Source organism: Gorilla gorilla, chromosome X, assembly GCF_029281585.2.
Source record: "Gorilla gorilla gorilla isolate KB3781 chromosome X, NHGRI_mGorGor1-v2.1_pri, whole genome shotgun sequence".
Taxonomy (NCBI): Eukaryota; Metazoa; Chordata; class Mammalia; order Primates; family Hominidae; genus Gorilla; species Gorilla gorilla.
This window is the reverse complement of record NC_073247.2, coordinates 81374595-81397516: the sequence shown is the minus strand read 5'-3', so window position 1 is coordinate 81397516 and position 22922 is coordinate 81374595.

The window sequence follows — 22922 nt, the reverse complement described above, 5'->3', positions numbered from 1 at the left end:
TGGATTAGTTAGAAGGGTGTCATTTTGTTTTGAAATATTTGGAGAATTTTCAGGTATGTTTTTGTTATTGATTTGTAATTTTGTTTTGATGAGAACACATACTTTGTATGGCTGGATTCTTTTAATTTTCTTAAGGTTTCTTATATTACCTTCAATGTAGTCCATCTTGAATGTTTCATGTACACTTGAAAGCAATGAGTATTCTTCTGTAGTTGGGTGGAGTGTTCCATAATATAGTGAATTACACTATATTATGTCAATTAGTTTAAGTTGGTTGGTAGTTGTTAGACTGACAGAAATTTATTGTTTATAGTTCTGGAGGTTGGGAAGGCCAAGATCAAGGCACCCAGCAGATTCAGTGTCTGGTGAGGGCCCATTCTTCCTAACGGTGCCTTCTACATGTCCTCATACGGTGAAAAGGCAAAGGGGCTTCCTCAAGCCTCTTCTATAAGGGCACTAATCCCATTAATGAGAGTGAAGCCCCTCCCAAAGGTCTCACCTCTTAATGTTATCACATTGGGGATTTTCAACATATGAATTTTGTGGAGACACAAACATTCAGACCACAGCAATAGTGTTGTTGAAATCTTTTACATCCTTACTGATTTTCTACTTATCCCATCAAATTTTTTTTTTTTTTTTTGAGATGGCGTCTCCCTCTGTTGCCCAGGCTGGAGTGCAATGGCGTGATCTTGGCTCACTGCAACCTCTGCCTCCCGGGTTTAAGCAATTCTCCTGCCTCAGCCTCCCGAGTAGCTGGGACTACATGCGCCCACCACCACGCCCAGCTAATTTTTATATTTTTAATAGAGACGAGGTTTCACCATGTTGGCCAGGATGGTCTTGATCTCTTGACCTCGCGATCCGGCCGCCTCGGCCTCCCAAAGTGCTGGGATTACAGGCGTGAGCCATGGCGCCCGGCCTTATCCCATCAAATTTTAAGAGAGGGGTATTGAAGTCTCCAGTCAGAATCATGGATTTGTCTATTTTTTCTTGTAGTTCTGTCAGTTTTTGTTCCATGTATTTTGAAGCTCTTTTATTAGCTGCATAAACATTTAGAAATCTCATTTCTTCCTGATGAATGGAACCCTTTGTCATTATGAAATGACCTTCTTTATTCCTAACGATATCATTTGTGCTGAAATCTACACTGTCTGATGTTAATAGCCACTCCAGATTCCTTTTGACAAGAGTTGCCATGTTATATTTTCCCCATTTTTTCCTTTTAACCTATTTGTCTCTTTATATTTAAAGTATGGCTCTTGCAGGCAACAAATAAGGTTAGGTCTTGCATTTTTACCCTATTTGACAATCTCTGCCTTTTCACTGGAGTGTTGAGGTAATTTTCATTTAGTGTAATTTTAGGTATGCTTAGATTTAAATCTATCATGTTTTCTATTTGTTCCATTTTATTTTTCTTCCATCTTTCCTCTTTGTCTTCTCTGGAATTGAATACTTTTTATTATTCCATTTTGTCTTGTTTTAGATTATTGACTATAACTGCTTGTTTTGTTATTTTAATGGTTGCTCACCCTTCAGACATTATAAGTATAATAGAGAAATAATACAAACAAATTTATGTCTATACTCCTTAGATGTAATGGACCAATTTCTTGACAGATACACATTATCGAAGTTCACTCAAAAAGGAATAGGTAACCTGGGTAGTTTGAGATCCGTCAAGTAAATGTGATTTGTAGTTAAAAAGCTTCCAGGCCCAGATGGTTTCACTCACAAATTCTACCAAACACTTAAGAAAGAAATAATGTCAGTTGTACATAATCTTAAAAAGATGAAGAAGAAGAAGAAGAAGAAGAAGAAGAAGAAGAAGAAGAAGAAGAAGAAGAAGAAGAAGAAGAAGAAAGAAAGAAAGAAGAAGAAGGAGGAAGAGGAGAAGGAGAATAACAGGAGGGAGAACTTCCCAACTCATTGTATGAGGCCAGTGTTACCCTAATACTAAAGCTAGGCAAAGATACTACATGGGAAGAAAACTACAGACCAGTATTTCTTATGAATATAAGATGAGGAGTCAGCATGATGTGTGCTGTTTCCCAGCCAAATTTAATTATGGAGGTGCAAGATAGGTGGATAGTTGGATTTAACCAGACTTAGGATTTGGCCATTTGAGTAAAAAGTAAGAGAGGAGCAAGGGAATTGAGGGCACATGCAAAGGAATTAAAATAATGGTTGGCCATGGAGTTTATGTACAGTATGGAGGGAAGTGTGGACATGAAAGAGAGTGGGAGTAGTAGGTTCATTGAGTGCGACTAACATATCATTAGAATAGGGGAATGAGTTAGAAAGATGTGGTAGTTGCAGATTGGGATGATTGAAACTCAGAAAAGAGAGGAATAGTAGCATTTTTTTTTTTTTTCGAGATGAAGTCTCACTCTGTCATCCAGGCTGGAGTGCAGTGGCGCCATCTCAGCTCACTGCAACCTCCGCCTCCCAGGTTCAAGCAATTCTCCTATCTCAGCCTCCCGAGTAGCTGGGACTACAGGCGCCTGCCACCATGCCCAGCTAATTTTTGTATTTTTAGTAGAGACTGGGTTTCACCATATTGGTAAGGCCGGTCTCAAACTCCTGACCTCAGGTGATCCACCTGCCTTGGCCTCCCAAAGTGCTGGGATTATAGGCATGAGCCACCGCACCCGGCCAAGGAATAGTAGCTTCTACTAATGTTAAAGTCAATGATACAACCATGTGGGTTAGCAGCTCAAGTAGGGTGGAGGACAAGGTAATTAGAGGAGAGGAAGTCAGGGAGCTGAGAGAAGGATAATCTATGTGGTTACTAAAATGACTAAGAATTATGACAGGAATAGTGTTAGTGAGAGTGACAGTGAGCCAGGTGCTAAAATCTTTGAGTAAGGGTGAGTGATCTGGGATCAGTAGTTGACTGCCCTGAGTACAGATAGTAGATGGTATAATCTGATGACATGAGATTTAAAGCTGGGGGTTACTATTGAGGAGGAAGGGAGAATGTTCTGGAAGCAACAATGAGAAGGAGTTCTTTTCCATCTCCAGGCCCTGTGGTGCTAGAAGTGAGGAAGAGAAAGCAGCACCATTTAAAAGGGTTTCAGAAAGTGAAGACCTTAGAGGAGAATTTGATTTCAGTAAAGCACAAAAAATGAAGGGAACGTATAAAGAAGCAGTTGTGGATACAGGGGAATGGTGATGACTGACCAGGAATTCCATGAAGTAAAGTGGAAGAATTTCAGAAGTTGGGGAGGGGAGGGATATGGGGTCATAAAAGGGATATACAGAGGAGACTTGGAGTGACTGATATCAACAGGTAAAAGCCATGATGAGATGATTTATCATCAGAAGCAGAACCAGTAGGATGTGTGTGACCAGAGGTGGAGGGGGGAGTGAAGAGAGAGAGAGAGAGAGAGACTTTATAAAGAATTGACATATACAATTGTGAGATTGTGTGAGAACTGGCTAAGCAAGTCCAAAATCTATACGGCAGTCAGTCAGGAAGGGAGGATTACAGGCAGTTTAGAACTCATGGACATAGGCTGAAACTTTTATCTGCAGGAAGTCATGAAGGAAGGATAATGAGCAGAATGGAATCATATGGATATATGGGCCAAAGCTGTGGTCTACTGGTGGAATTTCTTCTCTCTCCCAGGGAAATCTCAGCTCTGCTTTTACAGCCTTTTAATAGATTCAGTCAGGTCCATCCAGGATAAAATTCCTTACTTAAAGTTAACTGATTAGGGGCTTAGTCACACCTGCAAAATATCTTCACTGAAACACCTAGATTAGTGTTTGACTAAATAACTGAAAACTGTAGCGTAGCCAAGTTGGCACATCAAAAAGGCATCACAGTTGACGTGGTCTTGCTATTTTATCTAATCTGACATTTTCTGCCTTGTAATTGAGGTGTTTAGACTATTTACATATAATGTGATTACTGATAATAGCCAGGTTTAAGTCTATCATCTTGTTATTTTCTATTTTTCCCATCTGGTTTTTATTCCTCTTTTCCTGCCTTCTTCTGAATTGAGGATTTTTTGTGTGTGTGATTCCACTTTACCTCCTTTTCCAGCTTATTAACTATAATTTTTGTTTTGTTATTTTAGTGGTTGTTTTAGAGTTTGTAGTATATATCTTTAACTTATCATAATCTACCTTTAAGTTATAGCATACTACCTTAAAAATAGTATAATCACCTTAAAATAGTATATTTTCATTTCCCCTCCTGACCTTTGTGTTTTGTCATACATTTTACTTTTAATTATAAATCCCGCAATACATTGTTATTATTTTTGCTTAACTATCCAATTATCTTTTAAATAGATTTAAATAATAAGAAAACAATCTTGTATATTTATTTACGTAGTTATCATTTCCAGTGCCCTTCATTCCTTTTGGTTCATTCCATCTGGTTCATTCCATATTTCCTTTTGGTTTCATCTTCCTCCTTCCTAGGGGACTTCCTTCTACATTTCTTGTAGTGCAGGTGGTGATGAATTCTTTTGGCTATTGTATGTCTGAAAAATATTTATTTCATCTTTATTTTGAAAACTATTTCCATTGGGCAAAGATTTCTAGATTGGCAGTTCATTTCTCTTGCAGTCCTTTAAAGATGTTGCTCCGCTGTTCTCTTGCTTGATTTTTACAATGAGAAGTCTGCTCTCATTCTTTGTTCCTTTGAATGTAATGTGTCTTTTTTCCTCTGGCTGCTCATCACATCTCCATGAGTTCAGTTAGGGTCTTTTTGATATCTTCTATGTCTCTAGTTAATTCTTTGTACATATGTAATATGGTTAATAATAAATCTTTTCATGTGTCCTTGGCTAATTGTAACATTTGTGTCCATTTTGGGATGGCTTCCATTGATTGATTTTTTTCCTCATTATGGATTGTGTTCTCCTTGTTTGCACACCTGGTAACCTTTGATTGGATGCTGGATAATGTACATTTCACATTGTTGTGTGCTGGATATTTTTGTATTCCTATAAATCTTCTTGAGGCTTGCTCTGGGATACAGTAGCGTTATTTGGAAAAAGTTTGACCCTTAGAGGCCTCGCTTTTATAATTTTTTATGTGAATCTGAAATAGTACTTGATCTAGAGCTAATTATCTCCCATTACTGAGAGAAGACCTTCCTGAGTACTCTACCCAATGCTTTGTGAGTTATGAAGTATTCCATTCTGGTTGGTGGGTATGGACACTATTACTGGTCTCATGTGAGTGCTGCATTCCCTTTAATCCTTTTGAATGGCTTTTTCCTTGCCTTTGGGTAGTTTCCTCACATGCATATGCTGATCTGGGGTAATATTTGCAGATCTCCAAAAGTTTCTTTTTGTGCAACTCCTTCCTCTTCAATACTCTGATCTATGAACTGTAGCCACTTTAATCTACCTGAACTCTCACCCCCATCTTCTCAACTTAAGGAGTGTACTGGGATCTACCTGGGCTCCCCCTTATTGTGTTGTAACCTAAAAACTCTCTCATGGCAGCAAGTTGGGCAACCTTAGGGCTCACCTCATTTCTTTCTCATTTTTCAGGAATCACTATTTTTCATTGCCTGATAGCTAGTGTCTCAAAAAACCTTGTTTCATATATTTTGTCTGGAGTTTTCAGGGAGGTTGTGTCAAGTAGAAAGGTAAATTTGGTACCTATTACTCCATTTGGCTGGAAGCAAAAGTATTATCTCATTTAATATTTTTATATAAGAACTTTATTTAGATATAATTCATATAGCATATAATTTATCCATTTAAAGTATAAAATCAATATTTTAGTATAGTCACAGAGTTGTGCAACCATTACCATAACCAATTTTAAAACATTCTCATCACCCCAAAAAAGAAGCCCCATACTCATTAGCAATCACTCTCCATTTTCCCCCACTAACCTTTCCTCAGCTCTAAACAACCATTAATCTACTTTCTGTTTGTATAGAGGTGCCTGTTCTGGCCATTTCATATAACTGGGCTCATACAATATGTGGCCTTTTGTGAGTAGCTTCTTTCACATGGTATATTTTCAAGGTTCATCTGTGTTACGGCATATGTCAGCACTTCATTATTTTTTACTGCCAAATAATATTTAATTAAATAGATATAGCACATTATTTATATCTATATATAGGTATGTGTGTGTGTGTGTGTGTGTGTATAGTTGATGGACATCCGATTGTTTCTATCTTTTGGCATTTATGAAAAATGCTGCAATATAAATATTCATGTGCAATTTTTTGTGGGGTCATACACCTTCATTTCTCTTGAGCACATACCTAGGAGTGTAATTACTGGGTCACATGGTAACCCTATGTTAATTTTTTGAGATTGTCCTATTTAATTTTAACCCTTACAATTGTGTGAGGAAGGCTCTGTCATCTCCATTCTACAGAGAAGTCATGGCAGTTCAACTAGGTTAAGTAATTTCCCCAATGTTGCACTCCTAGAAAGTAATGGGATTAAAGACCAGGTTTTCTTGGCAAATAGTCACTCTCATATGCTGTTGTCAAGATGATAGATTGATACAATTGTTTAGAAGAGCAATTTGGCAATATATGTTCAAAATGTTAAATGCTTACAACCCAGTAAGCTTACACTTACAACCCAGTAGTTTCTCATCTAGAAATTTATCCAACACAAATACTACCACTTCTACCAAAATATGTGTACCAAAATATTTATTGTAAAGTCATTGTAATAAAAACAATTCGGACACATAAATGGCCAGCAGCAGTGGATTGTACATCCATACAATGCAACCATCAAAGAGAATGTGAAGATATATGCTGATCGCAAAAAAATGCTCAATAAATAGTAAAAATAAAGTCAAAGAGCAGAATAATATGTATGGTAGTGATCCCATTTGTGGGGAAAACCAGGAAAGACATATGCTTATACATGTACTGGAAATTACTGAAACACAGAAATATATTACTTATATATGAGAAATGGGAATAAGAGCTGAGTACTTTTATTTTTCATTTTATGTTTCTCTGTGCTGTTTTAGCTATTGGTCATGATTTTGTATGACTTCTATAAATTTAAAAAGTGATTTTTAAATACCAGGTATTCTGACTCCAAATCCAGTGCTCTCCCTCATACATCATAACTATACAGTATTTCCATCTTCAAAACTACCACTGAGGACCAGCATGCTGCCTTACATATAATAAGCACTGAAATAATTGTCAGAAAGATAAAGAATTCCTTCCCTTTAAGAAAAGGCTAATTGGTGCCACAAAGCAGGTTATAAAAATGGTTGAGAAACTTGTCTCAGAAAAGAAACTCATTCAATTGTAATAGAAAATTGATAAGAGAGGGATTAGAGTAAGTTAGAAGTGAGAAGTCTGGTGGTTGCCAGAGCAACCTCTTCCTGATTGGAAGGAATCTCTCACTGGAGAAGGGCTGTTGATGCAGGCACTGCTGCCTCCATCTTCTTTGTTTTCATTTAGGTTTGATCATCAGGCAATGAGCAAGTAAGCTAGAAGGAGTTCTAGGAGTCAGTGGCATAACCACAGCAACAGGCATGCTGGGACCTGACAGGGAAAGAGGACAGAGTAGACTGGCAGGCAGCAATAGTGAGAAAGAAGGGCCCCAACCTGAAGAAGGGAGATTGCCAAAAGTCCAAGTCACAGGGTTCAGGTAATGAGGCTAATTCAAGTCTTATTTGTACTGGTTTCAGAGCCAATTTGGAGTCTGGGGCCCAGGAACAGTAGTATTTGCACAGCGGTGATAATCATAGAAATTTGGGTAGAAGTTTCTGGATTCTGGGGATTGATCTGGTTTGAAGAGAACATGGTCTAGTTCCCCTCTCAACCTAAGAAGACAGACTGGGCAAGGTCTAGGCTGGTGGAGTTAGGGTGAGGATGGAGTTCAAGCCAGCCATAGAAGCTACTAGAAGCTCCATGAGAGTAAGGGCTGCTCTTATTCACTGCCTTATCCACAATGCCTAGAATAATTTTTGACACAGACTTTAAATATGTGTCAAATGAGTGAAGCCCAGTTCTTTAGATTAGGGCTTTCCTCAAACACACCAGATCATGTGCTTAGGGTATCAAGCTAATTCTGAACTTCAGCCACCAGTGGGAAAAAGCTGTTGTTATATTTTCAGTCTTGGCAGGAGCTGGGTGAGGCTGACCACGAAGGCTAAAGACCTTCAATTCCTACAAATGGGCAAGTCTCTGGCAGGCAGAGACTGACAGCCACAAAATTTCTTTTAATCATATCGCAAATGTTACCTCCCCAGAAAGACCTTTTCTGCCTGCTATAGCTAAGATGCCCCTCAATACTCACCAGGTCATCCTCTGTCCCATTGCTCTGTTTTATTCACTATCTGAAAACACCTGAGGTATTTGTCCATGAGTTCAGTGTCTGTGTCTCTCCACTAGAATTTAAGCTTCACAAAAGCTGGAATTTTGTCTCATTCATTCCTATATTTCTGGCACCTAGAACAAGTGCTTAGTACACAATCAGTGCTCAGGAAATGTTTGTTGAAACCCAGGCTGGAGGAACCAGTTATCTAGTATAAGAACAATTTCCCACTTTTTTATCAGAGGAGAAATGAAAGCTCAAGTTTAATTTACACCGTGATTCAACAGTTGAGTTTAGTGACGAAGGTACCAATTTATTTTTGTTTCTATTTATTTACATTTTAATCTATTGAGCAGATATTTTCTATGTTAACCATTTTATATTAAACTAGAAAAAATTGTCAAAAGAACTCATATATCTATGACTACTTCTATCTATGTCTGAAGAAATGTTTGGGCCAGGCGTGGTGGTGGCTCACCCCTGTAATCCCAGCACTTTGGGAGGTCAAGGCGGACGAATCATGAGGTCAGGAGATCGAGACCATCCTGGACAATATTGTGAAACCCCGTCTCTACTAAAAATACAAAAACTAGCCGGGCATGGTGGTGTGTGCCTGTAATCCCAGCTACTCAGAAGGCTGAGCCAGGAGAATCACTTGAACCCGGGAGGCGGAGGTTGCAGTGAGCTGAGATGGCACCACTGCACTCCGGGTGACAGAGCGAGACTCCATCTCAAAAAAAAATTAAAAAATTAAAAAAACACAGAAAAAAGAAAAAAAGAAATATTTGACTAGTCTATAGTGAAATCCAAGTTAACAATTCTGAAGGTGGTGTTTCTCAGGGGAGGTAAAAAGGCCTCCAGCATCAGAATAACTTATCAAAAATTCATATTCGTAGGCCTTCCTCCTAGAACTATCAAATCATAATCTGAGGGGCAACCCAGAAACCTACATTTTAAACAAGCTCTCCAGGTGATTCTTGTCAAGAACTGTGAAGGATCTGAGATTGTATCCTACTTGCAAGCTAACAAGTTATCCTGCTGTGATTTCATGAATACTTGTAGAAGATATAAAACTCCTGGGTCAGAGACAGGAGTTATTATCATTATTAAATAATAATGTAATAATAATATTATTATTTTAATTTTTTTTGAGACAGGATCTTGCTCTGTCTCAGAGCTGCAGTGCAGTGGTGCGATCACAGCTCACTGTAGCCTCAAACTCCTGGGCTCAAGAGATCCTCCCACCTCAACCTCTCGAGTAGCTGGGAATGCAACCGTGCACCACCATGCCCAGTTAATTTTTAATTTTTTTTTTTTTAGAGACAGGGTCTTGCTATGTTGCCTGGGCTGGTCTCAGCCTCCCAAAGCACTGAGATACAGGTGTGAGCCACTGGGCCTGGTATTACAGTTGTTACTATTATTTATAGCAGAAGCAATATCCAGAGTATCAGCATGTGTGCCAGTTTCCTGTACCCTAATTCTCACGGGATGACTTGAAGAGGGCCAGGTGATGCAAGCATCTGGATTGTGTTACAGAAGAGGAAACTGACCAGGGGCAGTGGCTTACGACTGTAATCCCAGCACTTTGGGAGGCTGAGGCAGGGAGGATCACTTGAGCCCAGGAGTTTGAGACCAGCTTGAGCAACATAGTGAGACTTTATCTCTATAAATAAATAAATAATAAAAAAGAAGAGGAAACCCAAGCTTAACAAACCTGAATTTTTTAAAAAATTTATTTATTTTACTTTACGTTCTGGGGTACATATACAGAACGTGCAGGTTTATTACATAGGTATACACGTGCCATGGTGGTCTGCTGCACCCGTCAACCCATCACCTGCATTAGGTATTTCTTCTAATGCTACCCTCCCCCTAGCCCCCCACCCCCCGACAGGCCCCAGTGTGTGATGTTCCCCTCCCTGTGTCCATGTGTTCTCATTGTTCAACTCCCACTTCTTTTATAATGGGTAGTAAGCCTGCCTGACCTTTACCCTAGAAGGAAAGGTTATCTTTATTACATGGGACAGAAATAAGCCTGCTCTTTGTTTTGGAGGGAGACACCATCTCTGTCTTCCAAGGCTGTTTTCTGTACAAACATCCTTGAAAATATAGTCTGTAACAAAGAAAGTCAGTGCCACTGCTCACAAAATATGCAGACACCATGGAGAATTATTTCCCAACAATTGTGTTGTCCACTCAGGTTTAGGAATCATTGCCTTAGGAAGAGTTAGCCATATCTGCAGAGCTACCCTAGCACACCAAAACCTGTTAGGTGCTGGCAAATATTCTACCTTGCTCTGCTCTTCCCAGCTTGACCCAGCCCTTCTCCTCTAGCCATGTTGTCTAAGGTCATGCTATTCCCTTCCAGGTAAACTTTTACACTGGAAAATAGACTCACAAGCTAGCTCAGAGGCACTGGGAGCTCCCACTAAAAGATCTGCTTGAAGAAGTAGGAAGTGCCTAGAAGGAGAGCAAATAACAGTAAGATAAAAGCTTACACATTTATTTGCTAATTACACAGATATTTACTGAGAACCTACTGTGTCCTAGCACTGTGTTAGACACTGGGGCTATTAAGATTCATTCCTCCAACATGTAAGTTGGAGTGCCATTTATGTGCCAGATACAAGTGAGAGTAAACTTTAAAGAAATAAAAATACTATTATTTCCCTCAAGTAAGTTAATAAAGGAGATAGCTGTGTAAAAAAAAATTGTGCATCTGAAGCGGATATAACCAGTCTGAAAAATAAAAAAATAAAAAAAAATTGTGCAATGGTGTGATAAATGCTATAACAGAAGTAATGTACAAGGTACATGGATGACACTGAGAAGAGAATAACCAGTTATTCTCCAAGGAACATAAAGGAGGTCAGGTCAGGGCAGGGAAGGCTTCACCACAAAGAAGATGATTGCACTAAGTCTTGAAGTATGCGTAGGAGTCTTCCAGGTAGGCAAGGGATTCCAATCAGAAAAAGAATATGGACAAAAGCACAGAGGCATGGAACAGAATGATGTGTTTGAGAAATTCCAAGTAGTTTGGTATGAGTGGCATATGAGGTGTGACTGGGAAAGATGAAAGTATGATGCTGGAGGGATAGGCAAGGACTAGATCTTGCAGGGCCTTATCTACTGTGCTGAGAAAACTGGGTGTATCCTAGAGGTCATGAGGCCTCACTGAAGGGCAAATCTTAAATTGCGAAATTAGATTTGCACTTTAGCAAAAAGGAGCAGGAGAAAACAATGATGAATGAGAGTTGACCAAGCAGGTTTGGTAAGGGGTGAGGGTGGTCCATGGAGAGAACAACATGTAAAAAGGAGCAGAGCCATGAAAGAATATGGTATGTTCAGAGAATATCAAGTAGCATGATGTGGCCAGAATGTAGGTTCATGGGTGGTGAGGAGAGAGTGATAAAGCTACACAGATAATTAGGATGGCAGATGATAAAGGACATTGTAGGGAGGCAGTGTCATGGACTGGCTTAAGAGAATGGACTCTGGAGCCATACTGCCAGCATTTAAATCCCATTTCCTCAACTTACTAGCGGTGTGGCCTTGGGAAAAATATGAGACCTCTGTTGCTTTAGTTTTTTTCACATGTAAAATAAGGATAATTACAACCATCACCCCAAAGATTTGTTTTGAGGATGAAATCATTCAATATGTAAAAAATGAGTTAGACTGTTCCCGCCTTTAGTAAGTACCATATCAATATTAGCTGCTCTTAATATTTTAGACCACGTTAAGAAGTTTGAAGTTTAAATTTTTTTTTTGGCCATTGGAAGATTTCTGATGACCTTCAAAAGGAGAGGGTATATACAAAGTGGTGTTTTAGGAAAACTAACATTGTGTCAAAAGTGTCAACGTGTTATTTTAGGCAAATTGGCAGTGTAGGGAGGATGGCGTGCATGCGGAAGAAACTAGAGGCGTGGAACCCTGTTTGGAGAATACTGTAGAAATCCAGAATAAAGGATTTCTACAATATTTAATATGACAAGGATTTGACTAAAGGCAATGACAGTAAGATAGAAAAGAAGAGTTACATGTGAGGAGGAATTTGGAGGCAAATCGACAGAACTTGGGGAAAGTTGGATAAGAGGAGTGAAGGAGAGAAAGGTTCATATGCAGCTAGGGGTCCCAGGTTAATTCCATGTCTGAGTGTGCCATGTCAGCTTTTCCTAACTTATGTTCTCCCCTCCAGGTCCTGGAGGCAGTGACTGCCCAACTCTGTTATATTTCTGTACCTTCCCAAAAGGGCTATTCTTCTCCAGCTTCAGGCCTTTCAGCATGAAAAAGTTAAGAAAACACCATTTGAGATTTCCTGAAGAAGTTGACAGAATAAAGCTGACCTAGAGAATCTTACCCAATATCCTACCACCACTGCCAAATATCTAACAAAATGAACACATGCGCACACACACACACACACACAAAATCATAATTAGAAAGATGCTAGCGATTTCAACAGCAGCAAACAAGGAAAAGAGTAAAACTTCAAACTATAAGTTCCCAAAGGCAGCAGCCAGGGAAGAAAATTAAAAGGCCTGGGGGCATTGCTACAATGTTCTTAACTCTGTTCCCATCCCTAGAAGCAACACTTAGGGAAAAAAACAAGTCAACAAACTCCTGTAAGTTATCCATCAGTGAAATCCACCAATTTGGAGAGTGGTCAACAGGACTGTGGGATGGAGGGGGAGGAGTTCAGAAACAGAGCATTTAGGAAGAGTCCAGAAAATGTCCTCAAGAGGAGAAGCTCTAACATATTACTGCAATATCTCAGCCAAAGCAGGCAGGGCTGCCAGGGCTTGCCATTTTCTCGAGGTTCCCTATTTCCCTGTTTCTTAGAAGTATTGAGCCAAAGCTTTGGGAGCGGACTATGCCACTGGCAGGTGGAAGTGGGCCATCTATGGACATTTAACAAAACATCAGAAAACAGAGAAAAGAGTCCAGGCCCCTCAGCAAAGAGGGGCCAGGCTTAGCTGAGCTTTGCCCTTCACAGAGTTTATCTGAAGGCTACAGAACAATGAATTGAACAGAACATTCTGCTTTCAAATAAGACCTTGGAGGGGAATAGAAAAGGGTCCTAGATAAGCTGAGAAAGGTGTCATGGAGAATTAAATCAAATTATATCAAAGTGAATAGAAGTTCTGGCCAGACCTGCCCATGTTAAGCATAGGCAAAGGGGGAAAGAAATGGCATGGCTACTATGCCAACATACCACCACAACCAAAGGAGAAAAAGGAAAAAACATAGCATGCAAACAAGAGATTAAATCCATATGGAGCAGCAATTGCAGTCTTGGGCATTTATCCCAGAGAAATGAAAATTCATAGTCACACAAAAACCTGTGCACAAATGCTCATAGCAGCTTTCCCCATAATAGTCCAAAACTGGAAACAACCCAGATGTACTTCAATGGGTGAATGGTTAAACAAACTGTGGTACACCCATATTATAGCATGTACTACTCAGTAATCTAAAAAAACAAACTGCTGATCATGGAATAACTTGGATAGATCTCCAGGAAATACTAAGTGAAAAAAGCCAGTCCATAGAGGTCATATACTGTATACCTCCATTTATATAGCATGCTCAAAATGACAAAGTTCTAAAGGTGAACAAATTAGTGGTTTCCAGGGGTTAGGGATGGTGAGGGTCAAGTGGGAGGTATGAGGGTGTGGTCATAAAAGGGCAATACAAGGGATTCTTGTGGCGTTGGAATTGTTCTGTATCCTGGCTGTGGTGGTGGATACATAAACCTACACAGGTGATAAATTGCATAGAGGTTAAAAACACACACATACACACACACACGCATCCGCATGCACTTGCACACACAAGTGACTAGAAGTAAAGCTGAGGACATCTGAATAAGATGGGTGAATTGTGTCAACGTCAATGTCCTGGTTGCGATTTTATACTATAGTTTTGCAAGATGTGCTACCTTTGGGGAAAATTTAGCAAAAGTTACATAGGATCTCCCTGTATTATTTCTTAAAACTGTATGTGAAGTTACAATGATCCTAATTTTAAAATTCACTTAGAAAAACATGTGGAAGAAAACATAATCCAAGAAACGTAAGAATGCTCTGAGTTTTTCAGTGTTAGAACTCAATAAAATATGAATTCAATAAATAAGAATTCAAAGACAGGATAATAACTGAATGAGGAGATGGCAGAACTAAAGAAACATAGTAAGAACCAAACAATAGCATTTCAGCATTAATAAATTGATACGGGTTGGCTGTGTCCCCACCCAAATCTCAGCTTGAATTGTATCTTCCAGAATTCCCATGTATTGTGGGAGGGACCCAGTGGGAGGTAATTTAATCATGGGGGCCAGTCTTTCCCATGCTATTCTTGTGATAGTGAAAACGTCTCACGAGATCTTATGGCTTTATCAGGGGTTTCCGCTTTTACTTCCTCCTCATTCTCTCTTGCTGCCTTTCGCCCTCCACCATGATTGTGAGACCTTCCCCAGCCACATGGAACTGTAAGTCCAATTAAACCCCTTTTTCTTCCCAGTCTCAGGTATGTCTTTATGAGCAGCCTGAAAACAGACTAATACAGTAAATTGGTACCAGTAGAGTGGGGCGTTGCTGAAAAGATACCCGAAAATGTGGAGGTGACTTTGGAACTGGGTAACAGGCAGAGGTTGGAACAGTTCAGAGGGCTCAGAAGAAGAAAGGAAAATGTGGGAAAGTATGCAACCTCCTAGAGACTTGTTGAATGGCTTTGAGAAACATGCCGATAGTGATATGAACAATAAGGTCCAGGCTGAGGTGGTCTCAGATGGAGATGAGGAACTTGTTGGGAACTGGAGCAAAAGTGACTCTTGTTATGTTTTAGCAAAGAGACTGGTGACATTTTGCCCCTGTCCTAGAGATTTGTGGAATTTTGAACTTCAGAGAGATAATTTAGGGCATCTGCCTGAAGAAATTTCTAAGCAGCAAAACATTCAAAAGGTGACTTGGGTGCTGTTAAAAGAATTCTATTTTAAAAGGGAAACAGGGCATAAAAGTTCAGAAAATTTGCAGCCTGATGATGCAGTAGAAAAGAAAAATCAATTTTTTGAGGAGAAATTCAAGCCAGATGCAGAAATTTGTATAAGTAACGGGAAGCCAAATGTTAGTCCCCAAGACAGTGCGGAAAATGCCTCCAGGGCATGTCAGAGGTCTTCACGGCAGCCCTTCCCATCACAGGCTGGAGGCCCAGGAGAAAATGGTTTCCTAGGCCAGGCCCAGGGTCCCCGTGCTTTGTGCAGCTTAGAGATGTGCTGCCCTGCATCCAAGCCGCTCCAGCTGTGGCTGAAAGGGGCCAACATAGAGCTTGGGCCATGGCTTCAGAGGGTGCAAGCCCCAAGACTTGGCAGCTTCCGCAAGGTGCTGAGCCTGTAAGTGCACAGAAGTCAAGAACTGGGGTTTGGGAACCTCCGCCTAGATTTCAGAAGATGTATGGAAATGCCTGGATGCCCAGGCAGAAGTGTGCTGCAAGGGCGAAGGCACTCATGGAGAACCTCTGCTAGGTCAGTGCTGAAGGGAAATGTGTGGTTGGAGCCACCACAGAGTCCTTACTGGGGCACTGCCTAGTGGAGATGTGAGAAGAGGGCCACTGTCCTCCAGACCCCAGAATGGTAGCTCCACCAATAGCTTTGACTATTCGCCTGGAAAAGCCACAGACACTCAATGCCAGCCTGTGAAAGCAGCTGGGAAGGAGGCTGTATCCTGCAAAGCCATGGGGGCAGAGCTGCCTAAGACCATGGGAACCCACCTCTTACATCAGCATGACCTGGATGTGAGACCTGGAGTCAAAAAAGATCGTTTTGGAGCTTTAAACTTTGACAGCCCTGCTGGATTTCAGACTTGCATGGGCCCTGTAACCCCTTTGTTTTGGCCAATTTCTCCCATGTGGAATGGCTATATTAACCCAATTCCTGTACCCCCATTGTATCTATGAAGTAACTAGCTTGCTTTTGATTTTACAGGCTCAAAGGCAGAAGGGACTTGCTTTGTCTCAGATGAGACTTTGGACTGTGGACTTTTGGGTTAATGCTGAAATGAGTTGAGACTTTGGGGGACTGTTGGGAAGGCATGATTGGTTTTGAAATGTGAGGATATGAGATTTGGGGGGGCAGGGGTGGAATGACATGGTTTGGCTGTGTCCCCACCCAAATCTCAACTTGAATTGTATTTCCCAAAATTCCCACGTGTTGTGGGAAGGACCCAGCGGGAGGTAACTGAATCAGTGAGGCTGGTCTTCCCCATGCTATTCTCGTGATAGCGAATACGTTTCATGAGATCTGATGGGTTTATCAGGGGTTTCTGCTTTTGCTTCCTCCTTATTCTCTGTTGCCACTGCCAAGTCAGAAGTGCCTTTCGCCCTCCACTATGATTGTGAGACCTTCCCCAGCTACATGGACGGTAAGTCCAATTAAACCTCTTTTTCTTCCCAGTCTTGGGTATGTCTTTATCAGCAGCGTGAAAACAGACTAATACATAAATTACATAGAAACAGCATGGCACAAAATAGCCATGACTGAAAATAAAATCACTGACATGAAAGGAAGTATTGTGATAATCATAGTGAAACAAAGGTAAAAGACAAAGGATTAATTCAATCATAGACAGGACAGTAGTTATGGAAAATGAAGACAATCTAACTAGGCTGGTTAGGATCCCTAAAGTCTATGGAGAAGCCAACAAATTGTACAGAAAAGGTATTTAGGAATATAATAGAGGAAAATTTCTCTGAAATTAAAGAAGTGAATCTGTAGACAGAAAGGGCATACTATGCTCTAGAAAAAATTTAAGAGTGACTTGAGTTGAGACCTATGGTAAGTAAGGTTTTGAATGTCAAGGATAAACAAATAACTATTTAGATGTATAGGCAGAAAAACAAGCAAGATTTTTATATGAAGGAAAAATCAGCCGGGCCTTAGACTTCACGGCAATATTCTATATCAAAAGACAATGGTACAGGTCTATAAAATATTGAGAGAAAGTTTAAGTGACACTCAAATATATCATACCCAGTCGACTACTTTTTTTTTTTTTTTCTTGAGACGGAGTCTTGCTCTGTCGCCCACGCTGGAGAGCAATGGCGCGATCTCGGCTCACTGCAAACTCCGCCTCCCGGGTTCACGCCATTCTCCTGCCTCAGCCTCCTGAGAAGCTAGGACTACAGGAGCCCGTCACCACGCCCGGCTAATTTTTTGTATTTTTAGTAGAGACAGGGTTTCAGCGTGTTAGCCAGGATGGTCTCGATCTCCCGACCTCGTGATCCACCCGCCTCGGCGTCCAAAAGTGCTGGTATTACAGGCGTGAGCCACCGTGCCCAGCCAGTCAGTCGACTACTTTTTCAAATAAAAAAGCAACTAACAGAACTCAGAAATACAGCATTCATAAGACCTTCTAAGTAATCCAACCAACCAAAAGAAAAATAAAATGTAAAAATCTGGGAGTAGAGAGGCCATGATAAACGAATAGAGGTGGAGCATTGAATTCTTTTAAGTGAATAAATAAATATTTATACTATATGCTATATATACATCCCCTAAATAATGGGGGTAATGTTGGTGGCAGAGCAGCATATAAAAGTTAACAACATTGACAGAGTAAAGACATAACTAATAAAAATCTGGAAGTTGGGAAAGAGGTGAGAGGAGGTATAACAGTGAAAATCTTATCTTCTGTAGTGCGGAGTCAGTATCTCTTGAAGTGACATAATATTTATCCAAAGGTTGTCAATTCCTGTGGTTTCATTTCAGTCTTCTGCTAAATTCAAGTAAAATTAAACAATACTTTTTAATAAAACTGGCCTGCACACTATGATCCCATTTTCATAAAATCACTTTTATCTAGCCATCCATCTATCTCTTTTCTGAATATGTGCATAGAGCAATGTCTGAAAAGATGTGCACTAAATATTAACACTGATTATTTCTGGATGGTGTGATTTGGAGTGATTTGTTGCTTTTTAATTTTTATAAAGACAGTAACATTATTTTCTTTTTCTTTTTTCAAAAGAAAGAAAACTGTTATTTGTTCTTTGGTTGTACTGAAATCAAATTTTATCTGATATGGTATAATATTAAGAGACCATATCAGAGTCTTGTAAATCTTTAGTTCAACAGAAATGTTCTTTATGATATGGAATGACATCTCCCTACTATGGAAGAACCTGTGTGGGTCAATTAAATATGCAATTAGCACCCACTGTGGGCCTGACCCTATGCTGGGCCCTATAGGAGAAACATGGCTTCCACCCTCAAAAGAAACTTCAGTTCAGTGAAGAGAAATGATTCATATTAGGGAAGCAGTTTCTTACCAAAGGTAGATATGCTAAAGTAGGTGAAAACAGCCCAATGTTAAGAAAACATTGAATAAGCACATACTGTATATGCCAAGCATTATTTTAGGTACAAGAGACACAAAGATGTATAAAGCACGTTCTCTGTACTCAATGAATTTATAATCTGGTCAGGGAGACAAAATATAAGTATATGATTCTATCATAGTGTGTATAATATGCTAATTGTTAAGATATAAGTATGCCAGTGGTACAATATGAACGAAAGAGTAAATAAGAGGTAGAAGGACACTAACATAGTTAACACTGAAACAGTAAAGACAGAAATTAATGAGCTGGCCATGGCTTGTGTTTCACTCTGCAAATGTTTTTGCACCAGCCTCCCCTAATAGTGTTTCCCACCTTTTACACTATGTCATTGTAATCAAAATGACCATAGTTCTTTGACAGTTCAATTTGGCAAACACTTGTGGCCCACTGTGTGCCAGGCCCTGTGCTGGAGATTCAAAATTATGTCGAAAAACACACAGTTACTTCCTTAAAGAAGGGGAAGAGGGGCAACTAACATTTATCAAATGCCCACTTGTGCCAGGCAGTGTGATAAGAGATTCCTATGTTATCTCATTTAAGCCTTACAAAAATCCTATGAGATAAACAATGTTATCCATTCATAGAAGTGGAAGCTGAGGCTCAGAGACGTTAACTAACCAGCTGAAAGTCACACAGGTATTAAGTGACAGGGTAGATATTTGAATCTATATCGGTACTCAAGGCAGTATCCATCTAATTGGGAGAGAAGGCACTTATAGCTTACAGTAATATTCAGGGGTAGCTGCCATAAAAAGGTAGGAACAGAGTACTCTGAGTGTTTGGAGGTGTCTGAAAAGACTTCCCCAAACTGACTCATGTTTGAGGAAGCAGGGTAGGGGTAGGGCTGGAGGGCATCCCTGAAGACAGAAGAGAATGAATTTCTAAAAATACAAAGCTACTATAATGTACTTAAAATAATGATTTGAAAACGTTGACCCCTCTTCACCAGGAATCTGGGCAGAAAAAAAATAAATGCAATTTTATTAGCTATATTACATTAAATCATTTGAAAAATATAATTAGCTGCAATCATGTAGTTGTGGCTATTTTCTCACCTCTCCACACCCCTCCTCCATGCAATAACCTCAAAGCTTATTGCATTTTTTCCCCAAAGCAAGGTCTTGAAAATATTAATTTATACCCTGACCTCCCCTGAGGACATAGCCAGGGCATAATAATACTAGTGACTAGCAAAGTGGGATGAGGACTTTATTTGTCATGTCACCCTGATATTTATCTTCTGGGTCCATTGGTAACTCCAAACCAGTAACATTCAGACAAGCACTCAAAGAAGAGTGCTACTACCTTAAGCTCTTGAAAGGCTGTCCCCCTCCCTCCCAGCCCTCTGCTGTAGACATTACCTGAGTGTTTTTAAATCTCCAAGTGTCTCTTCTCCTTTTCTCCAGATTCTGAAAAGTTCCAAAACAAGCATATCCATTCACCCAACCAGCAACTTATCCAAACCCACATCTAAATCATCTCCTGACTCACCCACCCACACTCAACAATTATTTGTTGAAAACTTATCATGTATCGGGAATACTGCTATGGTGCTAGATATCTAGGGTAGAGAAAAGAATCAGATCCTACTCTAGGGTGACCAATTGCCTTGGGTTGCCCAGGACTGGGGAATGGGTAGTGAGGAGAGGTTCCTGGGATATGATGCTTTTATGCTAAAGCCAGGAAAGCGCTAGGCAAACCAGAATGAACTGGCCACTCTATCCTTCTCTGAAAGCACTTATGATCAAACAAAAACAGACAATGTTTATTCATCACTAACTCCAGTATACAAAAGAATACCTAGCACTTAATGAGGATGAAATATCTGTTGACTGACCAACCACATGAATAACTGAGAAAAGTGCTGTAGGAAAGGATGCTTTGGGAAGGCAAACTTAGTCATTCAATGAATACTTATCAAAGGCCTACTATGTGACAGACACAGTGCTAATCACAAGAGATACAATGATGAATAAAACCAGGCATGTTCTCTGCCCTTAAGGGACTTACGGTATCATAAGAAAGACAGACATTTAAATCATCTCAACAAGGACAATGGACATCATGGAATCACACAGCAGGAGAACCTCGCCTAGTCTACCGATCAGGTAAGACTCCCCTGGATTAAGTGACATTTAAGGTGAGACTTTCAGGATGAGTAGGAAAGAAGAAGATGGGTATGGAGTGGAGAAGAGTTAAATGATTTAAGTCGAATGAATTCTGGAAAGAGACTCTCCAGATGGGAAGAAATGGCTGTAGTAACAACCCAATTCATCCTCTGGGGCTTCATTTTTCCTATGGCATTATTCCACACTAATACCCAACACTTCTTTCTCTTTAGATATTCCATTCAGTTGTCACCTCCTCTATGAAGCCTCTCCTGCCCCTTCCAAGTAGAACTGTCCATTCCATCTGTGGCAGAGTCTGGCTACATGTTCATCAAACCCTGTTTCAAATATCCTCCTCTGCATGTCATTACACTGTATCTCCCAGCCCCCTTGCATCTACATGAGGCCGCATGACCACATGCTGGGTCACTTCTCGGCCAAAATGGTATTGGAGAGTCCATCTTCTCCACTCTGGCTCTCTTTCCATGCACCAGATAGGGGATTTTTAGTGATCTTTAGTGGAAGATGAAACAGGTCTGTATCTCTAAATGACTTTGTGGAGTGGAGCTTCCCTTCCCAAGCTGACCCACAATAAACTCTGATGTGAGCAAGAAATACATTTTGTTGTGTCAAGTCACTTAAATTTGGGAGTGCATCTATTACAGCAACTAGCATTACTTACCCTATGGTACCAGCCTCTATTAAGATTATATTTATATCTCAGAACCATTTGGATTATTTAGTGTACCTACTTGTTTACATGAATGTCTCCTTCTATTAGAATCTAAGTTCCCTGATGTGTGTTATTCTTCTTTCAATCTTCAGCACCTAGCACAGTGCCCAACATATGAAAATATGTAACTCTTTTGATTGATGAATGAATGATGCCTCACCCTCTAGGCTTTCCTGCTCTCCTTTAAAACTCAGGTCCACACTGAAAAAAAGTCCCATTTTCTGGTTTTCCATAGCACAGTTTACATTCTCTAAAGGAATTTTACTAAACCCCGAGGGAAAACAGAAAATAATTACGGAAAATAGTAACAGCATAGCGTCAGGCTTCTACACTATAGATTTTGAATTCCACAACCCCAGTAAAAGCAATGAAAACCTTTCTTTACTGAGTCCCCAAGCCCTCTCCTTGAAATAGAAACACTGTTTAGGCCAGTGGTTCTCAAGGATTTCCCCCTGCTTCCACACCTTTCACATGCAGAACACACTACAATCAATAGCAGGTCTCTTCGCACCCAGGTAACTGAGATGCACTGATGAGCTGATATGACTTGGCAGCTTCACATGGTCTTCCTTTCCCTCTGCCCTGCCTTGCACCCCTCCTGTTGCTTGGTCATGAGGCCCTCTGAATGTCTCAGCCCCCAAGTTCTCTTACCTTTGCCTCCCCATTTCCAACCAGCAGCTGCTAAAAAACCTCACTCTGCTGCTTCAAATTTCAGAGGCCTTGAAAGGGTTCACACTTTCAATTCTAGTGTTTAGCCTACAGCAATAACCTAGCTCATAGCCAGTTTGCTGGAGAGGAACGTTGCCACTCTTGAGTCTCCAGAACTGGCCCTGGAGCCTTCTATAAGGATTTAAGTGAGCCCTCTTTATCACTCACTGCAGATCTGCGATATGACAAGATCTTCACCACACAATACCCAGAACAATCCTGCAGTGAGAATTAGAACCTGTACAGAGGTTTCTGCAGAAACAGAAAGATGAGAGGTACAGTATAAATAAGAGCAGACACACAGAACAAGCTTTAAGCCATTACAATGTGAGAAAAAGTGTGCTAGACTGTGCTCACTATGCTTGTATGATTTACAAGTCTTTGTAAAAGCAAACAGCTCTTTTTTTCTGTGTTCACTGGGCCAGTAAACACAGCAGAAGCTAAGGTAAAAAAGTAGAACTAGATCACAATAAACAGAACTTTACTGCATGCTGGTGCCTTGGAGTTAAATCTGGCCATTGCCCATGTTCTGGAAATAAAGATAGCCATGCTTTATTCCAACATAGACCCCAAAATTTGGGCTTCATCCCGTTTGGTTCAACACAATGATATCTGTGACTGAGCAGATAATCATGTATTCTATATAGAATCCCCAGGGACTAATTTCAGTTTCTGGCATAAAGTACATACTCAGTC